The sequence below is a fragment of the Bufo bufo genome, chromosome 5, assembly GCF_905171765.1.
Source record: "Bufo bufo chromosome 5, aBufBuf1.1, whole genome shotgun sequence".
Classification (NCBI taxonomy): Eukaryota; Metazoa; Chordata; class Amphibia; order Anura; family Bufonidae; genus Bufo; species Bufo bufo.
In genome coordinates, this window is record NC_053393.1 from 509078706 (window position 1) to 509103920 (window position 25215).

A 25215-nucleotide genomic window follows, 5' to 3' on the forward strand; every position below is an offset into this window, starting at 1 on the left:
ATTTTTTAAGCAAAGTCCTGTGCCACTCGGGATGACAGGGGTGGGCACTGGCAGTGGGCACACTACAGTCAGTTGAAGTCGGCCTGACACACACTGGCAGGCAACTAACCTTAGATTAAAGTGTAAAAATGAAGTGCCTTTTTTTTAAGCAAAGTCCTGTGCCACACGGGATGACAGGGGTGGGCACTGGCAGTGGGCACACTACAGTCAGTTGAAGTCGGCCTGACACACACTAGCAGCAGGCAAGCAGCTGAAATTACACTAAAGTGTAAAAATTTAATGCCTTTTTTATGCAAAGTCCTGTGCCAGCCGGTATGAGTGGTGGGCACTGGCAGTGGGCACACTACAGTCAGTGGAAGTCAGCCTGACACACACTGGCAGGCAACTAACCTTAGATTAAAGTGTAAAAATTAAGTGCCTTTTTTTAAGCAAAGTCCTGTGCCACACGGAATGACAGGGGTGAGCACTGGCAGTGGGCACACTACAGTCTGTGGGCCTGCAGCTCCTCACACACAGGCAGGCCAGGCAACTGCAATATGTATATAAAGGAAAAAAAAAAAGCAGACTAATGTTGCAGCCCTAAAAAGGGCTTTTTGGGGTGCTGTCAGGACGCTGTCCTTACAGCAGAGATCAGATGAGTCTTTCAGGACTGGAGTGGACACTGAATTCACTAGCCTAGCTATCGATTTCCCAATTAAATCAGCAGCAGTTACAGTCTCCCTCCTCTCACTAAGACTGCAGCTTCAGAATGAATCTAAAATGGATGCTGTGCAGGAGGTGGGAGGGTCTGGGAGGGAGGGTATGCTGCTGATTGGCTGGAATGTGTCTGCTGACTGTGAGGTACAGGGTCAAAGTTTGCTCAATGATGATGTATAGGGGGCGGACCGAACATCGCATGTGTTCGCCCGGCAGAGGCGAACGCGAACAAGCTATGTTCGCCGGGAACTGTTCGCCGTCGGATAGTTCGGGCCATCTCTATTTGTGGGTTCTGACGGCGTTGCTCCCACTGGGCTTGGTGATGGGAGGCCAGGTGTCTTCTTAAGGCGGTTGTCCCTAGGTGAGTGTTGGGCTTACTGCGACTTATGCGTTGATAGCACAGGCTGCAGATGGCAACACTATTGTCAGCAGCTGATACGTTAAAAAAAGCCCACACTGCGGAGCCATGTACCGGCATCCTGGGAGCGCAAGATGTGATCGTGCATGATGGATGGCTCGCTCCAGATACATTTGCAGTCTGCTTTTTGCCTCCTGTGCCCTGCGAGCTCTGCCTGCTTCTCCTCCTTCTCCTCCCTATCTGCTGCTCCGTCTCTCCCTCTGAACTCCCCTCCTCTAGAGATGGCCTTGCGGTTCGCCCGGCGGTCGTTTCGCGGCAAACTTTGCGTGTTTGCGATCCGCCGAACATGCGAACATATGGAGAAATTCGCGCCCACCATATTCATTTACAATATGAAGAACTTTGACCCATGACACACCCATCAGGTGGTACAGGACAGCCAATTGAGACGTTTCAGCACATGAACACACCCCCTACCTAATAAATAAACCTAATCTGGCCGCCATTTTACATTCAGTGTTTTGCCAGTGTAGGGAGAGGTTGCTGTGTGGAGCAGGGACAGGCTGTTAGGGACACCAAACGCTAGCTAATAGGGCCGCAAAAGTCATTTTAAGGACTAGTATAGGTGTGCTATCTATATGTGTGATACACAGAGGGGTGCGATATACTTATACTTTTATAATGAGTCAAAAACACATAGATCTATATAGTGATCACCTGGAAGTCAGGGGCCTAGGGGCTGGGGGCTTATGCGGTACGCCAGACCTGCAGGGTAATGCGAATGTGAGGTCACGGTCAATGGCAAGCGAGGGTCAGTCACAGTTATATATGGAAACCCTGGGCAGGCATACAGCAGTGAAGGAGAGGCTGGCACAAAAGTCCTCTGGGGCACACTCTGTGTTTAGGGACCAGGCCTGGTGTTGGATGAGGTGCCCTGGATGTTGCAGGTGTTTTATGTGCCTGGGGCAAGGTCCCTTTAAAGTTCGTGACGCCAGTGCCAATTGGACGGTGGCACACCGCTTGCTGATAGCAGGAATAACTGAGGAACCACGTAATAATAAAACAGAACTTATGCTTTACTTGTTCTCCAGTGGTTGTCATACACGGACATAGTTGGAAACGCAGTTCCTTTGAAGACAGTTAGTTTTGGTACATTTAATGCAGGCCATATGTAGCAAGGTGATTTCAGAGGGTTAAACACAGGACTTGCAGTACAGGCGGCTTGCACTCTATTCCTGACTGATCCTGGAACATGGAAACTATTCTCCAAGGCCCGATGCCCTAGCTCTGGCGTATATCCTTGGGTCTATAAATATCAAGTACCTCCTCTGCAGTCTTTAGTACCTCTTGCTTTCCTAGACTTGACTCTGCTCTCAGTGTCCTCAGGCTGGTTAACCGTGGTGTTCCTGCTTCTGCAAATATGGACTCAGGAGGGGAACCTTCTCCTTGGATCTGGAACCCGGTTACAGGGACTGCAATACCCTCTCCTAGTCTGCAGGCTCCAGGCCTGCTCTGCTCTCACAGGCCCATGGCCTGGCCTTTTCTCAAACACGGTCTAAACTAACTTTCCCTTCCCTGACTGGGCCTTATATAACCTAGGGCTCCCTAGCTCCCTCTAGTGACTTAGAGCTGGAATGACACCCCTAGCAGGCCTGCACATGCAAATTTCACAGTAACAGGGAAGTACATAGCATTACATTATGAAGATGACTCATACCAACCTCCCCATAAATAAGGGGAAACGACAGCACAACAAGTGACCCTTCTGTAGTGACGGGCATTACAGTCCCCGTACACTACACTTACTAGGGATATTTTTTATATAGGGTAAGGTTCCGGACGGGGTCGCTCTTATCAGGGCGGGTGGTCTGTGGTTAGGCTATCAGGGCCAGAATAGCACCCCCCTGTAGGGCAATATCAGGGACAGTTCTTTGCCCACCCTGTCCTTCAATACCACATCATCATCTAGCCCAGGGATGGATGTTTTTTGCTCTCCCTCCGGGATTCATGGATGTGCACTGGAACCCCCCGGATTGTGGTAGGACATATGGTTTCTGATTTGGTGCCGCCGAGCACTTGTTATTGCCTACCACATCTATGCTTTTTGCTTAAAGGGGTTCTGCACTTTGTTTTAACTGATGATCTATCCTCTGGATAAATCATCAGCATCTGATCGGCGGGGACACCCGGGACCCCCGCCGATCAGCTGTTTGAGAAGGCAGCGGCACTTCAGCAGCGCTGCGGCCTTCTCGCTGTTTACCGCTGGCCAAGTGACGTCACGACTAGTATCAACTAGCGTGGGCGGGGCTAAGCTCTGTTCACTTGAATGGAGCTTAGCCCCGCCCACGCTGGTTGATACTAGTCGTGACGTCACTGGGCCAGCAGTAAATAGTGAGAAGGCCGCGCCGCTGCTGGAGCGCCGCTGCCTTCTCAAACAGCTGATCGGCGGGGATCCTGGGTTCGGACCCCCGCCGATCAGATGCTGATAATCTATCCAGAGGATTGATCATCAGTTAAAACAAAGTGCAGAACCCCTTTAACTTTAATAATTAAATTTATTTTCATTTTGAGGGATATCTTTTCCATTCACACGTCCGCAAAATGGGTCCGCATCCGTTCCGCAATTTTTCAGAATCGGTGCAGACCCATTCATGTTCAATGGGGCCGGAATGTGCTGTCCGCATTTGCGGATCCGCATTCGCATTTGCGGATCTGCACTTTCGCATCTGTGCTTCCGTTTCCGCAAAAAAATAGAACATGTCCTATTCTTGTCTGCAATTGCAGACAAGATTAGGCATTTTCTATTATAGTGCCGGCGATGTGCGGTCCACAAATTGCGGCATGCACATTGCCGGTGTCCATGTTTTGCGGATCCGCAAAACACTTACGGACGTGTGAATGGACCCTCAAAGTAAAAATATTAAAGATTACGTTTTATCTTTATGTATATTCTAATGGATTGCCTTCCTTGTACAATGTTAGAATATACTTTCTATGTTAGAAAGTATATTATAGTGCATTTGTATTGTGCTGCAGCTGTGTGCGGTTCTGCTGCGATACTGCAGGTATATAGAGGGACAAGCGTTATTGGAACAAATAATTTCTACTGGTGTGATATACCAGTCTCCCCCCAAAAAAACTGATTGAAGGGGGGTGTTATATACCAATATACTTTCTTTATAGTGCATTTGGGTACTGTATAGTGCATTTGCGCATGCGCGTACGCGAAAATTATATTGCCGATATTTAACATTGAAAAAAATAATAAATGGAGATCGCAAATTCGAATAATACATCTGGTAAGTCAGGCCGGACTGGAGCGGAGCGGTGGGGGAGGACGCGCATGAAGAGGCCGGGCGGTGAAGGACTGGTGAGGAAAGGGTTAGTTGTTTGTGGGGGCGGGGTAGGAGGAAAGGCGGCAGTTGCTAGGGCGGCGGGGGGCGTGGCCGGAGCGGAGAAGGAGGAAGGAGGCGGAAGTGAGGTCAGTGCGGCCAGGGGATCCAAACGAGCAGGACGGACCTCAAGATGTCGGCGCCAGGGATGTCGGTGGAGGAGATGCTGGAGAGGTTGCGGCGAGAGGCGGAGGTGAGGGGGCCTGGCTGGAACAGGTGGGCGCTTGCATTGTATCGCCTGCTCCGGTGGCTACCCCCATTGCTAGGGCTGCCCGGCTGCGGCGGAGTATCCCGCCGGCACGCCTAAGCCCTGAAATCACCCCCTGGGCCCGGCGCCGAATAGGGAGCCCCCCTGTGGACCCTCGGCGGCCGAGAGCGGCCGCTCAGCCTCCTGCGAGCCGCTCTCGCCGTGGGAGGAATCCCGGTTCTCGGCGGGGCCCTGTGAGGAGCGGGACGTCCCTTCCCCCGTTCCCTGCAGCAGTGGACACGGATGCGCGACCAGGAACGGTGTACCGGCCCAGTCCTTCCTCAAGCGGGCGGTCCACTCGGCAGTCAGAAAGCATCAGGGTTCCTCGGGCTGCTCTGAGGGGCCCTGTGAGGAGCGGGACGTCCCTTCCCCCGTTCCCTGCAGCAGTGGACACGGATGCGGGACCAGGAACGGTGTACCGGCCCAGTCCTTCCTCAAGCGGGCGGTCCACTCGGCAGTCAGAAAGCATCAGGGTTCCTCGGGCTGCTCTGAGGGGAGAGGAATACCAGGGCAGGCCCAGAGAAGATTCCAGCAGTGTGGAGGAAGATCCCCTTGCGGCGGTGGGTGCTGCGGTCTCATCCAGGCGTCCAGCAAGCGTGGTGCAGAGGGTCGTGCAGATGGTCCAGGAAGAGCAGCCGTCGACATCCAGGAGCTTTGATGGTGAAGTGGCGTTACGGCGGGAGTCAGGATCTACGGCAGCGGGAGTCACAGCGCCCGTGGTGCCTGGTGAGATTGGTTGGGGATCTGTTTTAGCTCAGGGTTTCCCGGGTGGGGGGGGGGGTGGTAACATGGGTGAATTTAGTAAAGGGTTGGGGCAGTTTTTGGGGGGATTGGCGGGTTGGTTGTCAGGTATGGGTGCTGGTGCTGGGTCTCTATTGCCGGGGTGGGGAGTGGTGCCGGGGCTAGGGTCAGGGACGCAGGTTGTTACGGCAGGGGCAGGGTCGGTGTCGGTGGAGACGCAAGCGGGGGGGGAGGAGGAGGTGCAGAGGTTGGATGATAGGGCTCGGGGTGAGGTGTACGTGTGCTTTGAGGGGCCGCTGGGGGCTCATTTAAAGCAGGAAGTGAGAGAAAAGATCTGGAAGGGGGAGTATGTGGAGATATTCTCGCTGCTCCCGTTGGAAAGGTTTAACCTGGATAGGGGTAAGAAGGATGAAGGGAAAAAGGAGGATGAGGATAAGCGTAGGCATCGTTTGATCCCACGTACCTTTGCTAATTGGCTACAGGCGTTTGCCATATTAGCAAGTGTTATTGGGGAACGGGCCCCGGAATGCTGTTCGGCGCTGTTTTGCTACCAGGACGCTATTGGGGAGGCTTATAGGGTGTCTGGTGGGGTGGGCTGGCTCCGTTATGACGAGCAGTTCCGGCAGCGTAAGGCGGTGAGGCCTGATATCCGGTGGGATCATAAGGATATTGGGTTGTGGTTGAGGGTGACGGCGCCTCCTAGGGCTGGGCAGTCCTTTCGTGGGGAGTCCGGGGGGTCATCCCCTGGGGCGTTGGCAGCGGCATCGGCGAAAGGGTTGTGCTTCCTTTTTAATGAAGGGAATTGCAGATTTGGTGCCAAGTGCAAATTTAAGCACGAGTGCACGGGGTGTGGGGGAGCCCATGGAGCTAACCGTTGCTTCAAAGGGGGTAAGAATAGGGGGGGTGATGGTGCTGGAAAAGGGACGGACGCCGCGCCGGTGCGGGTGGAAGAGATGCAGGTGTTCCTAGATAGATATCCGGATCGGGTTGCGGCCGGGTTGTTGGGGGATGGTTTTAGGTTTGGCTTTCGTATTCCATCAGTGGTTACGGCGGGGCCTACGGTTCTTAAGAATCTTAGGTCCGCGCTTGTTCACGCGGGTGTTGTGGCGGAAAAGTTAAAGAAGGAGGTGGAGTTGGGGCGGATGGCGGGTCCATTCAAGGAGCTGCCGATTCTGGGATTGAGGGTGTCCCCGTTAGGTGTGGTGCCTAAGAAGGAGCCAAATAAGTTTCGGCTCGTTCATCATTTGTCTTATCCAAGAGGTGCGTCGGTCAATGATGGTATAGATCCTGAACTTTGTTCGGTGGTGTATACCTCCTTTGATGCGGCTGTAAGATGGGTGAGGCGGTTGGGGCAGGGGACGTTGATGGCTAAGGTGGACGTGGAGGCGGCCTTTCGATTGCTTCCGGTACATGTGGAGAGCATGGGTTTGTTGGGTTGTTTTTGGGATGGCGAATATTTTGTGGATAGGTGTTTGCCAATGGGGTGCTCTCTGTCATGTGCATATTTTGAGACCTTTAGCTCATTTTTGGAATGGGTAGTGGTGGAAGTTTCAGGTTGTTCATCCGTTATCCATTATTTAGACGATTTTTTGTGTTTAGGGCCGGCGAATTCGCGGGTGTGTTCGTTGTTGCTGCACATGGTGCAGTCGGTTTTTGCGCGATTTGGGGTACCATTGGCGCAGGGGAAAACGTTGGGGCCGGTGACAGAGTTGTGTTTTTTGGGGATTGTTATAGATACTGAGCGGATGGAGTGCAGGCTTCCGCAGGATAAGCTGGTGGGTTTGCGTTTGGAGATTGATAGGGCCTTGGTCAGGGAGAAGATTAGGCTGAGGGATTTGCAGTCATTGTTGGGTAAATTAAATTTTGCTTGTCAAATTATGCCAATGGGTAGAATTTTTTGTAGACGACTGGCTGCTGCTACGGCGGGGGTGTTAGCGCCGTATCATTATATCAGGTTACGCAAGGAGTTAAAAGGGGACTTAAGGGTGTGGGCGGAGTTTTTGGGTCAGTACAATGGCAGGTCTTTAGTGATGGCGGAGTTGTGTGATAGTGTGGAGTTCGAGTTGTACACTGATGCGTCGGGGGGAGTGGGTTTTGGGGCGTATTGCCAAGGACAATGGTGTGCGGGAGTATGGCCGGATTCGTGGGTAAGTCGGGGTTGGGTGAGGAACATGGCGTTGTTGGAACTTTTTCCCATTGTGATGGCGGTAGTATTGTGGGGTGAGAAATTTGAAAACAGGAAGGTGCGTTTTCATTGTGACAATTTGGGGGTGGTTCAGGCTATCAACAGTTTGTCCGCATCTTCCCCGCCGGTGGTTAGGCTGTTACAGTTTCTGGTATTACGATGTTTGTCGATTAACATGTGGTTGGTGGCAGAACATGTGGCTGGAGTGTCTAATTCAGTGGCGGATTCTCTTTCTCGTTTACAGTGGGAGCGGTTCCGGCTTCTTGCGCCAGAAGCGGAGCTGGAAGGTCTGGAGTGTCCGCCGTGGCTGTGGGGGATCCTGGAGGAGAAGTGATGGGGATGTTGAGGGATTCGTTGAGCCCGGGTACTTGGAGGGAGTATGGTAAGGCGTGGGCGACCTGGGAATCTTGGAACGGATCCTGGGGGGCTGGTGTTGGGGATGGTGATGTGAGGTTGTTGATGTTGTTAGGACAGTTGAAGGGCGAAGGGTGGTCGGTGTCAAAGGTGAACCACTTGATTGCGGGGGTAGCGTTTGGCTTTAAGTTGCGGGGGTTGCCGGATTTGACTAAGGGTTTTTTGGTTAGGCAGGTGCTGAAAGGGTGGCGTAGGGGGGCAGGCAGGGTGCCAGATTATCGGAGGCCGGTGTCCTTCGAGTTGCTTGTGCAAATGGGGGAGAAGTTGAGTGGTGTTTGTAGTTCTGGTTGGGAGTTAGTGCTGTTCAGGGCGGCATTTGCTTTGGCGTTTTTCGGTGCTTTTCGCTTGGGGGAGTTGGTGTGTGACAGTGTGAGTAGAGCGGGGGGACTTAGGAGTGAAGATGTTGAGTTAGCGGGGGATAGGGTGTATGTCCGGATTCGGAGGTCAAAAACTGATCAGGAGGGCAGGGGGCAGCGTTTTACGTTGTTCCCGGTACCAGGTTGTATTATGTGTCCGGTGCGGTGTGCAGGGGCTACAGCGTAATGAGGTTCCTTTCCTTAGGCATGAGGACGGCTCCTTCTTGTCTAGGTTTCAGTTCCTGGCGGTTTTTAAAAAATGTTTGAAGCTTTTGGGTGTGCCGGTTAAGGAGTATTCTGGTCATTCGTTCAGAATTGGTGCGGCAACTGAGGCAGCCAGGTGGGGCGCCAGTGAGGAGGTGATTAGGAGGATTGGGCGTTGGGAGTCGGTGCGTTTCAAATCATATGTGAGGCCTGCTTTATTGTAGTGGTACGGTTGGTGATAGGTGGGTTTTTAATTTGTTCTTTTTTGTGTTCACAGGTCGGACGGTGGCGGCTTTGGTATGGATTCTGGGGCACTCCTATGTGTTCTGGGGTGCGATCAGAGCAGATGTGAGGCCGAGTGGGCGACAGTTGGGTTTTAGTCCGGAGTGCGCTACGGTCAGGTGGTTAGGTGTTAGAGGTATGTTGTGGGGTGGAGTTTTGCGGGAGGTGCATCATTTCGTGCGATTGGATCGTCCTCCGGATGTGTTAGTTTTACATGTTGGGGGGAATGATTTGGGTAAGCGTCCTTTTCGGGAATTGGTCCGTGACGTCAAGTTTGACTTGCTCAGGATTTGGGCGTTGTTTCCAGGGATCATAACAGTTTGGTCAGACATTGTGCCGCGGAAGGCGTGGAGGGGTGCGAGGTCAGTGGAGAGCCTTAATAAGGCTCGGATTAAGGTGAACAGAGCAGTTGGCCGGTTTATGGCGAGGAATGGGGGTGTGGTGGTGCGGCATGAGGTGTTGGAGAAAGGTGAGGGTGCATTTTGGAGAGCAGATGGAGTGCACCTGAATGCGGTGGGTACGGATTTGTGGGCTCTGGGGCTCCAGAGTGGTGTTGAAATTGCTTTGCGTGTGTGGAGGGACGCGCAGGGTTGAGGTGGTCAAGCTGCGCGTTCTTGGAGGCGGGGGAGGTCCTTGAAGTGGAGGAATATGGTGGTACCTGAGGATGGGAGGGCCCCGCGGGAGGGGCTGGACTCTCATTGAGGAGCTGGTAGGAACTAATTACGCGTTCCATCAGTTGCTGCCTCCGAGCTGGGTTCAACGGCTGGGGGCAAGATGGAGACGCAGGTGTTCCAGCGTTTATGGAGTTATTGGGGCTTCTAGGACCTCCCTCGTCATGGGTTAACTTATGTTATTTATTTTGTATGTATTCAATAAACGGCTGCTGTGGCCGATTAAATCCAAGCAGTGGTGTGGTGTGTTTATTTCCTGGGTTAGGATGGGGGTTGGGGGTAGGATGATGGTTGAGCTAGTGGGACTGAACAAATAGCCAGTGCCCTCTTCATGTCACTGTCCATGTTGTGGGACTATTTGTGTACTTCTAGTAATTATTTCTTGGCTGCAAATATGAGCTGAAGGTTTTTCAGGTTCGTCTGCCATTAAAATGAATGGGACCCACCGCGAACTTGCAGTTCGCGAACATTTGATAGCGTTCACGCAATAGCGTTTCACGAACCGTCCCAGCAGATGTTCGTTCATCACTACCTTCCTCTTCCTCTCTTGTGGGCACCCACGTGATGTCCATCGACACATCATCATCGTCACCTTCACCACCACTGACATTAGAGATCTCGGAGTAGGCAGCAACAGCGGGGACCATCCTCCTTGGGCTGATCTGGGTACTGTCGTCAGACCGCTGGGTGGCGGCCGTTGCTTCCTCCTATTCCTCTGGGAAAATAATTCCTCTGACTCAAGTGGAGGGGCTATGGTGGTAGTGGTGCATACAGCAGAGACTGAGTAGGGTGCAGATACAGAGGATGAGGAGGGTGCAGAAGCGGAAGGTTGAGTGACCCCCTCAACCAACTCCGGTGCGTCCTTTGAGATAATCGCACACACCTTCTCCAACTTCCCACTTAGGCTCCGGCCTGATGCACCTGCTTGACCCCTACCACCCCTGCCCAAATGGCCTACCTCTTCCTCTGCCTGTCATTTTCAAAATGACCCTGGGCCAAAGTCCCTAGAGAAGTATTTGTGGAAGCAGATATATGGCAGGCCTCAAGCAGTTGTTAGTTGAAGCTGGTATATCACCCTCAAGCAGTAATTTTGTGGACGCAGGTATATGGAAAACCTCTATCACTATTTTGTGGAAGCTGATATATAGCAGGCCTCAATCAGTTGTTAGTTGAAGCAGGTATATCAAAACCCGCAATCTGTATTTTGTGGACGCAGGTATATGGAAAACCTCCATCACTATTTTGTGGAAGCTGATATATGGCAGGCCTCAATCTGTTGTTAAAGCTGGTATATCACCCATAAGCAGTAATTTTGTGGACACAGGTATATGGAAAACCTCTATCACTATTTTGTGGAAGCTGATATATGGCAGGCCTCAATCAGTTGTTAGTTGAAGCAGGTATATCACCCTCAAGCAGTAATTTTGTGGTTGCAGGTATATGGAAAACCTCTATCACTATTTTGTGGAAGCTGGATAAAGAAATTCCACGGCACATCCAAGGAGTAAAAATAAGTACAACGGCTTTATTCAACAGACACGCAACATTTTGATCCGCTTGCTGGGACCTTTCTCAAGCAGTGACAAATATAATGGTGCAGTGTGTATATTTATACAGGTTCACATGATCAATCATCAATGAATCAAATAAATCAAATAACATACAGAAAGTATAAAAATATTGCATGTGACATACTTTTTCAAAGATTGCAATGTGCTGCAATAAATACATGATAAAGTGACAACAGTGCATATACTCAAAATTGCTTTAAAAACAAATTATCTTCATAAATTCATATATCCATAAGTGATTAGCATGATTATAATATAGTTCACACGTGTAGTGGTAAAATTCGGGTACCTTAGTGCAGATGTAAAAGATTAAAAACAAATCTCATGGGGAAGGAAGCCATGGAGAAAGTGGGGGATACGGTCCTCGTGGATCTCGGCGTACCAATTTTTCTAATGCGCATGTCAAAAGAACTGTTCTAGCTTCTGGATCTCTGCATCACGTGATCGCACAACCGCTAACGTGATCGGGAGTCTGTATCGAATGTCACGTGACCACTTATGGTCTCGCGAGGCTACGCTGTTCAGCATGTATTGCGTTCCAAAAGGAAACAAGACATGAACCGCAAGCCTCACCATGGAAACCCGGGGGTTAATCCAGCTATACACACATTGAATACGCGAGACAAACTCCGAATCCATGCGGCGCCCAGTCAGGGGGAAATAAATGAATGTTGTATAAAAGGCATATTCTTATCTCAAAAAACATCAAAGATCTCAAGGGGTTGACACAATGTATGGTTACATTAAGATGTCCCGGCCAAAGGTCATATGTATGTAAATATATATATATATATATATATATATATATATATATAAAAAAAGGAAAGTCCAACGGGAGCACCAACCTGACAAGTGGGTGCAATGTCCAAAAAGGGGGCAACGGCAATCCCCAATAGTATAATCGAATAGAAAGCAGGACTGCACTCCAATATGTGATGAAAAAATCAAGGCAGTTTATTCACCCATGTTAGGCAAAGTCTGCGACGTTTTAGCTCTTGCGAGCCTTTCTCAAGCCCTGAAACGCAAGAGCTGAAACGTCGCAAACTTTGCCTAACATGGGTGAATAAACTGCCTTGATTTTTTCATCACATATTGGAGTGCAGTCCTGCTTTCTATTCGATTATATATATATATATATATATGTGGCGGAAGTACCGCCTCAATCGGGAATCCAGAACCCCTGGTGCAACTGTATATCCAAACTGGACAAACAATATCCCTTCAGGGGACTATTGGATCCCTAATAGGTATAGGATAAAACCAAATAAACAATATAATGGCAACCCTGTGCGAACATTCCTGAGCGCACTGTTAGCCACCAAACAGTCCTCTAGTCATATGGAGACTCCAAACCATGTGTCATGTGGATGTCACACACGGCAACATATTGGATATCCATATCTGTCACTGGGCATCCATTCCTACGAACCCAGTATGACATTATAGGATCAAATCTCCCTGATTACGAGGACATTGCCTAAATAGCTCATGTAGTCATGGTCAGGACGTATACCTACATTGGTCAAACCCCAGATATCTGATCGATGTTGTGTCAATCAGTAACCACAAAAATCACTTAACCTATTTGGTCCCCCAAACCAGGCGCAGCATCAAGGCCCGAGTCACAATCTCACCTGGTCAATGTGTGGAAAACATATTTTTGTTATTTCAATGAAGGAATAGATCATGATGAACATTCTTTAAAATTTTAATAGGGGAGCAAGTGTTAATGCATCGCTCTCCATATATTCTGTACAATCTTATCTGAATAATTAATATCCAGTAGGACCAATAACTCGCCGCTTTCTCTTCCAAAGTGGTCTTATCTTCCCCATGTTCTGCAAGAGATAAAAAAATATATAAAATACATAACCAGGTTCAGAAGCAAACAAAAACCCAACCAATGCCTATTTAGGAGAATAGCCAATGCTTGTAGTCTACATTTAGTCCGTTAGGGCTCAATTTATTCAATTTAGAGATCCACTGGATCTCCCGTTTTTTCAAAAGGAGATTCCTGTTCCCACCCCTTCTTGGGGTAGGGACATGATCAATTAGCATGCATCTCAATTCTCCCTCTTTATGTCCCAGATCCACAAAATGCTTAGGTACTGGAAGGTCCATAAGCCTTTTGCGGTTAGTATATCTGTGCTGATTGATTCTAGTTTTAAAATCTAGAGAGGTTTCACCTACTGTGGGGATTCGCTCTGGTAGGCAGGGTAAGCGGACGCAGTACAGAGGCAAAAACAAGGATGTAAAATAAAGCTCAGTGTTTTATTTACACAATAGGAAAAACAAGATAAAAGTAACGGTGTTCAGTTTTGGTGCTTGTTCACACCACACAAAGTCCACAGTGCACAAAACCTTCACCTGGTCAGTAGATTTCCACCCACAGTCCACAGCAGGCTTTAGAGGCCTGTTTCCCCCAGCATACGGCTCTCACGGCTCTCACAGCTCCACAGCTTCACAGCTTCTCTGTCATGGAGGATAATTTTTCCAGCTGAACGTGCTGTCTGGGTTTTTATATCCCAGCCAAAACCCGGCCTGGAACCATGGGGAACAGCCACCCACCCTGCTCTTTGGCTGCTCCCAATAAGAACCGGTCCGGATCGGCTTTACAGCCATACTAACAGCTGAGATGACAGACTGCACTACAGAACTGACACTTCAGGCCAAAAAAATCCGGTTCTTACCTCACTAAAGCCAGGAACCTCGGTGACACGTATCTTCCGTCAATGACGGCTCCCTGTTCCTTCTTACATACCTCCCCCTTTGTTCAAGCCTGAGGGGGTGAACACTTGCCAGACAGTGTATGCGGGACAGGGCATCCGCATTTCCCTGTAACCTGCCTGCCCTGTGTTCCACGGAAAACGTAAAATTTTGCAAAAATAAGAACCACCTGGTGTCCCGAGCATTCCTCTCTTTGACCTAGTCTCGGCTGGGGTGAGCTTCCGACTGAGGAAGACAACGGGATGCTCCTCCCCGTCAATATCTTGAGACAGTACAGCACAGAGACCTACCTCGGAGGCATCGGTCTGCACTATAAACTCCCTTTTGAAGTCGGGCGTCACCAAACCGGGGACCCACACAGGGCCGACTTGAAAGCGGAGAAAGCCTTTTCCACCTGCTCATTCCAGTGGACCGTCACTGACTTGCATCCCTTCAAAAGGCCTGTCAATGGTGCGGCGACTGTAGCAAAATTGGGGACAAACCTCATATAGTACCCCACCATACCCAGGAACGACTTTACTTGCCGAGCAGTGACAGGTCGGGGCCAATTCCTAATTGCCTCAATTTTGTTTACCTGAGGTTTGATCATTCCGCGCCCAAGGACATACCCCAGGTACTTGGTCTCTTCTAACCCTATCGAGCACTTTTTGGGTTAGCGGTTAAGCCAGCCTTCCTAAGGGAGTCCACTACAGCCTGTACTTTAGGTAAGTGACTTTCCCAGTCGGTGCTATGGACAACTATATCGTCCAGGTACGCCGAAGCGTATCGGCGATGTGGACGGAGTACAATATCCATTAGCCTTTGAAATGTGGCGGGAGCACCATGTAGACCAAAGGGTAATACCTTGTACTGATACAGCCCCTCTGGTGTGACGAAAGCCGTTTTTTCTTTGGTAGCCTCAGTCAAGGGTACCTGCCAGTACCCTTTGGTGAGGTCCAACACAGAAAAATACCGGGCTTGGCCCAACTTTTCAATAAGCTCATCCACTCGGGGCATGGGATACGCGTCAAACTTGGACACCTCATTAAGTTTGCGGAAGTCATTACAGAACCGCAATGTCTCGTCTGGCTTGGGTATTAATACTATCGGACTGGCCCACTCACTTTTTGACTCCTCGATGACACCCAGCTGGAGCATTAGCTGCACTTCCTCCGTGATAGCTTGTCGCCAAGCCTCGGGTACGGTTTTAACCGGACTTTCGCCTGAGGCTCAGTGATAATGTCATGCCGGATTACGGACGTGCGTCCAGGGAGGTCTGAGAACACATCCGTATACCGACTAATGAACTCCCTGGCTTCCTGAGCCTGTTTAGAGGAGGGGCTGTCAGCAATTTTCACGGTTGCAGCCGCTTCCCCTGCTTCAGACCGAGGGACCGAAACCGCTTCCCCTAGGAACCCTGGTCGTGGGCTGTCTTCCGTACAGGTTTCCCTTTCCTTCCATGGCTTGAGCAGATTCACATGGTACACCTGCTGCGGCTTTCGCCTCCCTGGCTGGTGTACTTTGTAATCTACCTCTCAAATTTTTTCAAGTACCTCGTAGGGCCCCTGCCACCTAGCTGGGAACTTACTGTCTACAGTCGGTGCCAGAACCAACACCCGATTACCCGGGTTAAAGTTTCGGACCAGAGCCTGACGATTATAGACCCTACTCTGGGCTCGCTGCGCTGCCTCGTTATGCTCCCTAACCAGAGGTAACACTGTTTCCATCCATCCCTGCATCTGGGTGACATACTCAACAACACTTTCGTGCGGTGTGGTTTGTTGTTCCCACACCTCTTTGGCGACGTCCAACAAACCACGAGGGTGTCTGCTGTATAGCAGTTCGAAGGGCGAGAACCCGGTAGAGGCCTGGGGCACTTCTCGCACTGCGAACATGAGATAGGGCAGAAGAAGGTCCCAGTCCCTCCCATCCTTAGACACCGCTCTTTTCAACATATTTTTCAGCGTCTGGTTAAACCTCTCTACCAGGCCATCCGTTTGCGGATGATACACAGATGTCTGTAATTGTTTTATGTGGAGCAACTTAAAAAGTTCCCTCATGACCTTGGACATAAATGGGGTCCCTTGGTCAGTTAGAACCTCCTTAGGCAAACCCACTCTAGAAAACATTTCCATTAACTCCATAGCTATGAGTTTAGCTGACGTATGACGCAGTGGCACCGCCTCCTGGTGCCGTGTAGCGTAGTCGAGGATGACAAGGATGTGCTGGTGCCCTCTAGCTGACTTCGGTACTGGGCCTATGAGATACATAGCGATCCGCTGGAATGGAACCTTAATAATCGGGAGAGGGACCAGGGGACTACGGAAATGTGGCTGGGGGCTGGTTATCTGGCAGGTTGGGCAAGACTTGCAATACTCTTATACCTCTCTGAACACACTGGGACAGTAGAACCTCTGTAGAATCCGGTCTTGCGTTTTCTGCTGGCCCAGGTGTCCCCCAAGAACATGTTGGTGGGCTAAATCCAACACGAGCTTGCGATACGCCTTGGGCACCACCAGCTGTTCAATATGCTCACCCCGTAGTTGATTTACTCAGTACAGCATCGCCTGTTGAACCACAAAACGGGGGAACATAGACTCGACCCCCGATTGTTGCGGCTCGCCCCCAATCACTACTACATTTTCCCAGGCTCGAGATAGAGTCGGGCCCTGGTGCTGTGCTGTACCAAAATTATCTCCGGAGACGTTGAGGTTTGCCAACTCCTGACCCGGCGGCAAGTCCTCCACATATCCTACCATCACACTTAGCGGGGTTGTGTTCCCCTCCTCCACCGAAGTGGCGGTCACCCCTACCGCTGGCCCTTCAGACTCAGGTTCCCATGGTTCTGGTCTCCCCCCTGAGCCGGGCCACTCTGCTAGGGTTGCGTCTGTCTCATGTGTATTGGTGACTTTCGTATCCGGCCAGAAGTCTCGGGGAAGTCTCTACCAATTATTAATTCATAAGGTAGCCCTGTGGCAATGGCCACCTCATGAGTCCACCTGCCGGCCACCGTTTTTAGACAGACCAATGCGGTGGGATAGTCCTTTAAGTCCCCATGGATACAGACTACGCCGACCTTTCTGCCAGTATACTCAGCAGGCCGCACCAGGGCGACTCTTATTAGGGACACCAGGCTCCCTGAATCCAGCAGTGCCACCGCCAGAGTGCCCCCCACTTCCACCTGGCACAGGTGGCTATTGTCCATAGTCTCAGAGGTTCCTGTGGCACACAACTTTCTGGCATATAATGAGTGGCGGTAGCCATAGTTGGTGTCCATGGGTTCCCCCCAGCAGACCACCGGGGTTAGGTCTACAGGGGAACATCCCGGGCGGGTCTAGCTGGCACCGGCCGCCGGGTCTGGGGTGGAGTTTTCCGGGGTTTGACTGGCCCCCTCCCAAAAGAACCCCCCTGTAGATTTCTGGTGGCCTCGTAGTGCTCGACCAGGTCGACCATCTCCAAGGCATTACCCGGAGACACCTGGCCGATCCAGTGCTGGAGAGGGTACAGCAAAGCCCTCCAGAACACATCCGCCAGCAGTGAAAACGTCAGGCTGCAGCCATTTTTGCAACCGGTGCAAGGCTCTATTCACACGTCCGTGGTGTGTTGCGGACACGCAAATTGCGGATCCGCAACACACCCGCCCGACACCACTATAGAAATGCCTCTTCTTGTCCGCAAGCTGCGGACAAAAATAGGACATGTTCTATCTTTTGCGGAGCTGCGGACCCGAAGATCGGGGCCGCGCTCCGCAAATGCGGATGCGGACAGCGCACTGTGTGCTGTCCGCATCCATTCCGTCCCCATAGAAAATGAATGGGTCCGCACCCGTTCCGCAAAATTGCGGAATGGATGCGGACCCATTTGCGGACGTGTGAATGGAGCCTAACAGTTCATAGTACTGAGGTCTAGCAGGTTCAGCCGGGTTAAATTCCCACTGATGTACCCGCTGGGCCCGGACCAACACATTCACCCCCAGTCTCGCCATGATCTCACCTTTTACGGTCAGGTAGTCGGCCGCTTGATCATCAGGGAGATCAAAGAAAACTTGCTGGAACGGAGCGACGACCTCAGCCCACTGGTCTCGGGGTAATTCAATTGAATTTTTCCAGTTCCTGAATATGATTAATGTGGATATTACATTTACTTTAGACTATTCGAGAGAAGAAATCCATTTTTTGGATACCCATATAACAGTGACAGACAACATTTTATCTACTAATGTGTATTCAAAACCAATAGATAGGAATACATTATTGTGCTACAATAGTTCACACCCGAGAGCCATGGTAAAATCGTTGCCTCTAAGTCAATACTTACGGGCAAAACGCATAGTGAGCAATGATCAAGAACTAGATGGTACACTAAACAAAATGTTGCAGGCTTTTCAGGATAGAGGATTTCCTTCACCTTTATTAAAAGAACACTTGAAGACAGTGCAAGACATGTCACGCACTGAGCTCCTATTCTTTATATAAACAAAGGCTTTGTGCACCAAAAGTTGCAGCCAACACTAAAAAGTTGAGGAGATGAGGTGTACCGAGGTGCTAGGCCCCGCATCGGTGCATTGAAGCCATAATTTGCATAAAAGAACAAAATTCTTACTTTTTTTTCTCAGGAACGCTGCAACTGATTTCAAAAGACAGGTATCATTTTAATCAACAGGGTCAACCACAAAAGTCACTATTCATGGCTTAATATGGTCGATCCTGCTGGCACGATTATTGGTTGTGGTTCTTATGGGCCATAAATTAAGAACATTTTAAGGGGTGCTACTGAGATTTTTTTAACAGGCAGAATATGGAGAAATAATTTAAACTTTTCTGGAAAACCCCATTCATTTCTATTATTAGGTTGAGTTCACATCACTGTTTAGCTTTCCATTCTTTTGATTCGTCAGAAGAAGAGAGAGAGAAAAAAATACTGGATCCAGTAAAAAAACGGATCCTGTTGTATCAATTGTCATCCGTTTGAGCCATTTCCGTCTGAGATTAGTTTTTTTTAGATGAAAACAAAAGTACTGCCCTGACTCCTAGTGTTTCACTTGTATATTAGCAATTTACTTTTGTTTCGTACATGAACCCTATGAATTTGTAAAACGCTGCCGAATATGGTGGCACTAAATAAATAAATATTATTATTATTAGTGATGGGAGAACCCCTTTAAGAACAGAACCCTGCCACTGAAATCTCATGATTAACTCTGGATGTGATCTCGGTGCATGATTCATAGAACTAGTGCCTGCTTCAGTTCCTCTGCCCATTTAATGGATGAACAGCTTTAATTTGTGATTCTATTGGCAGTAATATGATTTTTAGAATGATAAATGTCATTTTATAAGCCATAAGACCTTACATTATAAACTGGTATCAAGCAAATGTAATTATAATTTAATACAAATAGACTTCAGCCTTTGTAGAATCACAGATACTAGACAAATATAAGGGAGGGCACATTACTTTTACGTGCTTCATACAATGCATTCGGAAAATCTTCAGACCCTTTCATTATTTTCACATTTTGTTATGTTGCTGCCTTATGGTAAAGTTTAAAATATATATTTTCCCCCATTATTCTGCACTTAATACCCTATAATCATAAAGTGAAAACAAAATATTAGAAATGTTTCCCAATTTATTAAGAAAGGACAAAACTAAAATTCAGAATGGAAATAAGTATTCAGACTGATTGCTATGACACTTCAAATTTAGCTCTGGGGGGCCCCCCATTTCTCTTGATTATCTTAGAGATGTTTCTGCACCTTGACTGGAGTCCACCTGTGTTAAATTCAGTTGACTGGACCTGACTTGGAAATAAACAGCCCTGTCAATTATTAGGGGTACAGATAGGGTGATTTGTCACAAAGATCGGGATCGTCAAATGGTGTGTTGTCTTCCTGGCACTCAAGTTCGACACATCGTGGATCGGGTTGACAGATTACTGGGAGGGGCTGGAGAAGTTTCAGTAGTCATGGTCCATATTGGAACCAATGACAAAGTTAGAGGTAGGTGGAGCGTCCTTAAAACTTTAGGGATTTAGGTCCAAAGCTTAGGGCAAGTGTTTTCCGAAATACTACCTGTACCACAAGCCACACAAGAAAGGCAGCGGGAGATTAGGGAGGTTAACAAGTGGCTCAAGAACTGGTGTAGGAAGGAGGTTTGGGTTCCTGGAGAATTAGGCCGACTTCTCTGTTGGCTACAGGCCCTATCATAGGGATAGGCTGCACCTCAATGGGGAAGGGGAACCTGTGTTGGGGAGAAGATGGCTAGAAGGTTGGAGGAGTGTTTAAACTAGGGACTGGAGGGAGGGTAATTACCTTATAGGATGGGAATATAGTGCAGATAGAGACAGGGGCGAGGTAATGGGACTGGGGAAGGAGGGACTAGAACAGTTCAGAAGGAAAGGTGTAGGGTAAAAAATATACATAAACCTCTTAATTGTATGCATACTAATGCCAGAAGCCTGACTAATAAAACTGGGGAACTGGAATTAGTGATGTGTGAGGAAGACTATGATATAGTGGGAATGACTGAGAGATGGCTGGATGATAGCTTTGACTGGGCAGTTAATGTACAGGGTTGCAGTCTGTTTAGAAAGGATCGCCAAAACCAGAAAGGGGGAGGGGTGTGCCTTTATGTAAAGTCCTGTCTAAAGCCCACAGTCCGAGAAGATATAAGTGAGAAACATGAACATGTGGAGTCACTGTGGGTAGATGTCATGCCCTGCTCAGGTTATGTGCGGAGGTCTGCCAGGTTAGCAGACTTTCTGACCTTTTTGATCAAATTGTTGAAGCCAAGGTGTTCTCCAAGTTAGATTTAAGAGGGGCCTACAATCTGATCAGAATCAAGGAGGGGGATGAGTGGAAAACGGCCTTCAACAATCACGAGGGTCATTTCAAGAATCTGGTTATGCCTTTTGGGTTGACGAACGCGCCAGCGGTGTTTCAGCGATTTGTCAATGACATTTTTCATCCTTTTGTGGGAAGGTTTATTGTAATTTACTTGGATGACATACTAATTTACTCTCCTGATCTGAAGACCCATCAGGATCACGTGAGACAGGTTTTGTCGATCCTTCGGGAGAAAAAATTATATGCTAAATTGGAGAAATGTGTGTTTTCTGTTCAGGAGCTTCTGTTTCTGGGATATCTACTTTCTGACTCTGGTTTTCGCATGGACCCCGAAAAGGTCCGGGCGGTTCTGGATGGGACCGACCAGAGAATCAGAAAGCTTTGATGCGGTTTTTGGCGTTTACCAATTATTATAGAAAATGTATCTTGAACTACTCTACCATTGTAAAACCTTTGACCGATATGACTAGGAAAGGCGTCGACTTCTCTGTCTGGTCGGATGAGGCATTGCAGGCCTTTTCGGCTATTAAGGAATGTTTTGCGTCTGCTCCCATTCTGATGCAGCCCGATGTGTCTCTGCCATTCGCGGTGGAAGTTAATGCATCAGAGGTGGGGGTTGGAGCAGTGTTGTAGCAGGGTTCATCTCCTGGCAAATGGCGCCCATGTGATTTTTTTTCCAAGAAGCTCTCGGTCGCCGAGAAGAATTATGATGTAGGAGATAGGGAATTGCTGGCCATCAATTTGGCCTTTGAGGAATGGCATCACTGGTTGGAGGCGGCGTCTCATCCCGTTACGGTATATACTGATCATAAGAATTTGGCTTACCTGCAATCTGCCAAGCGTCTGAATCCTAGACAGGCTAGATGGTCACTGTTCTTTACTAGGTTCAATTTTGTGGTTACTTTTCGCCCGGGGGTTAAAAATGTCAAGGTAGATGCACTGTCTCGTAGTTTTCTTGGGAAAAGTGATTCAGAGGATCCTGCTCCGATTTTGGCTGATGGGGTGGTGGTCTCCGCACTGTACCCCGAGTTGGAGATGGAGGTGTTGGGAGCCCAGGAGGGGGCTCCTGATTCTTGTCCCCCAGGGAGGTTGTTTGTTCCTGCTGGACTGGGATACAAGGTATTCAAAGAACATCACGATACTGTCCTTGCTGGACATCCTGGTGGCAAGTCCTCCTTTGATCTTATTTCTCAGAGGTTCTGGTGGCCCGGGTTACGTAACAGTGTTTAGGATTACGTAGCAGCTTGTGAGACCTGTGCACGGTCAAAGGTTGCTCACACTCGACCTTCTGGTTCACTTCTTCCTTTGTCTATTCAATCTTGTCCTTGGACGCACTTGTCTATGGACTTTATTACTGATCTGCCGAGTTCCTCCGGGAAAACTGTGATTTTGGTGGTTGTGGACCGTTTTAGTAAAATTGCTCACTTTGTATCGTTAGCTAGTCTGCCCAATGCTAAGACTCTTGCTCAGGTTTTTGTTGATAACATCGTGAAATTAGCTTGCTGCTTTTCCAAGTGCTGATTTTATAAGTACATTGGAGATATTCAGGAGACTAACTTAGTCTAACTCAGAGCTTTTCCACTGTAGCAGAACTTTAGTGGTGTTTCTGGTGGATACTCAGACACTGTGTTTCAAAACAGCAGAACTTCAGTGGTGTTTCTGGTGGATACTCAGGCACTGTGTTTCAAAACAGGTAAGGAATTTGTTAGACAGGGTATCACTATTGTCTGATTGCAAATGAGCATAGGCGAGTAAGGTGTTAAATTGCTGTTGGGGGAGGAGCCTTTGTGGGAGTGTGTGTATATATATATATATATATATATATATATATATAGCAACATAGTATTAGCTTGCTAATTATAGCTTGCTGCTTTTCCAAGTGCTGATTTTATAAGTGCATTGGAGATATTCAGGAGATATTGAGGAGGTAATCTGGAGGTGGATACAATCTAAACAAGTAAGATTTGTTTGTTTAAAATCTTTCCCCTCTTTACAATGGCAAACCTGGTTCTGTGCAGGAATTGTTGTGCTTTTATTTCAGGTTCCACTCTTTGGAGGTTTGGATACTGTCTGATCTGTAGACAGCTCTCCATAATGCAGCAGGAAATAGCCTTTTTGAAATATGAGATTTGTAAATTAACCATTAAACAAACTCAGGCTGAGAACATTGCAATGCCACTGCCACAGAGGCCCCCTATAAATGGAGGATGGGTTACTGCAGGTTCTGGTAGACTGAGAGTTGTGGATAGAAGACATGTCCCACAGTCTGTGGCTCTCCATAATTCATTTGCAGCACTTTCAGTGTGCAAGAGCAACATGGAGGATGGCTCAAGCACAGTGAGTGAGAAACAATCATCTCCCATGCCTAAAGTATGCAAGACTGCAGCCAAAGACAAAAAGGAGAAGGTGAGGACTGATAGTAAGCAGCTGTTGGTGGGCGATTCCATCATAAGAGGTGTGAAGTTTGAGGAGAATGGTGTTGTGAGATGTCTCCCTGGTGCTACCGCTAGCAGGGATAGACCACGGATCCTTAATATTGTTAGGCAAGCAAAGCAGGAAAGGGAGGTGGATGTTATTGTCCATCTTGGGACAAATGATCTGGCTTGCAATGAGGTTTCAAAGGTGAAAGAAGCTTTTCACACACTTGGAAAAGATATACGGGAGGTTGCATCAACTGTTTCATTCTCTGCAGTTTTGCCTGTGAATAACCTTCAGAATGACAGGAAGATGCGCATTAAGGAATTCAATGTATGGCTTGGTGAATGGTGTCTGAACCAAGGGTTTGGCTTTGTGTCTCATGTTAGCTCTTGTGGGAATGGAAAAGAACTGTACAAGAAAGATGGTTTGCATCTTTCTCTCAAGGGAACGAATGTCCTCGGTGAACAGTTGCAAGTATTTGCTAAGGAGCATTTAAACTAGGAAAGGGGGGCAAAAGAGTGATAATCCAGCAGTCTAACTGCCCCCCGGAACAATGACAGAAGATGCCAGTAGCACAAAGGTTAAGAAATGACAAGCTCAGATTCTGGTCTACAAATACTCGCAGTTTAGGGAATAAGATCAATGAACTTGAGGCTTTAATGGCATCTGAGAATATAGATGTAGTGGCTGTTACTGAGACGTGGTTCAATGGGAGTAATGACTGGGATATAACAATACCAGGGTTCTCTCTATACAGGAAAGACAGAGAAGGCAAGAAGGGGGAGAGGTGGCCCTGTATGTGAAAGATAGCAAAAAATCTAATTTGATACAAGTTAGCGAGAACAATTTAGAGTCGGGTTTGGGTTACCTTGCTAATCATAAGGTAACTCGTGTAGGTGTGATATATAGACCACCTAGCCAAGTCAAAGAATTAGATGATCTACTAGTTGAGGAAATAGCTAAAATGATGTAAACTGGAAAACCTAAATAGCTAGTTCTGCCAGGAGTACAGATATTCTAAATTCCCTCCTGGGATTATCTCTACAGCAAGTAGTTGAGGAGCCAACCCGGAAGGAGGCCATTTTAGATTTAGTATTCACAAATGGGAATTTGGTATCTGATATTACTGTAGGGGAAAGCTTGGGATCTAGTGATCACCAGTCAGTGTGGTTTACTATAAGTACAGTGACTGAGTCACACCACACAAAAACAAAAGTTTTAGATTTTAGAAAAACTGACTTTTCTAAAATTAGATTAGTGGTATACGAGTCCCTATCAGATTGGAACAGTTTCATTGGAGTCCAGGAGAAATGGGACTACTTAAAAGTGGCACTATTGAAGGCAACAGAAAATTGCATTAGGCTTGTCAGTAAAAGCAAAAAAAAAGGAAGAGACCACTGTGGTACTCAGCAGAAGTGGCCAAAATCATTAAAAACAAAAAGATAGCATTTAGGAATTATAAAAAAACAAAAAACGAGGATGACAGGCAAATTTATAAGATTAGGCAGAGAGAGGCCAAACAAGTTATAAGAGCTTCTAAAGCACAGGCAGAAGAGAAATTAGCTCAGTCAGGGGAAAAAGACGATAAGGCATTCTTCAGATACATAAATGAAAAAAGGAAACTAAAACAAGGAATTACCAAATTAAAAACAAAAGAAGGAAGGTATATGGAAGAAGATAAAGAACTAGCTGACTGCCTCAATGAATACTTATGTTCAGTTTTTACAAAGGAAAATGAAGGAAAAGGACCTCAGTTAGGAAAGAAAACTAATGAATCTTTTGATGCATGTGTCTTTACAGAGGAAGAGGTTCTAAGTCAGCTGTCTAAAATTAATACAAATAAGTCACAGGGGCCTGATGGGATACACCCAAAGCTATTAAAAGAGCTCAAGGGTGAACTAGCAAAACCATTAACAGATTTATTTAACCAATCACTGGCAACAGGAGTCATCCCAGAAGATTGGAAATTAGCAAATGTTGTGCCCATTCACAAGAAAGGTAGTAGGGAGGAATCGGGCAACTATAGGCCAGTAAGCCTGACATCAATAGTGGGGAAATTAATGGAAACCATACTTAAGGAGAGGATTGTGGAACATCTAAAATCCCATGGATTGAAAGATGAAAAA

The 25215-nt window shown here is 48.0% G+C and overlaps 1 long non-coding RNA gene across 1 annotated transcript in view; it reads right to left on the reverse strand.

Moving 5' to 3' along the window:
* Positions 1-2449: 2449 nt before the first annotated feature.
* LOC121002820 overlaps positions 2450-25215 on the reverse strand; it is a 30676-nt gene continuing 7910 nt past the window's right edge. The window contains exons 3-5 of the long non-coding RNA XR_005779332.1: positions 20584-20591; positions 18685-18688; positions 2450-2609 (exon numbers count right to left, since the gene is read on the reverse strand). This is a non-coding gene — a long non-coding RNA (uncharacterized LOC121002820). The remainder of the gene's footprint in view (positions 2610-18684; positions 18689-20583; positions 20592-25215) is intronic.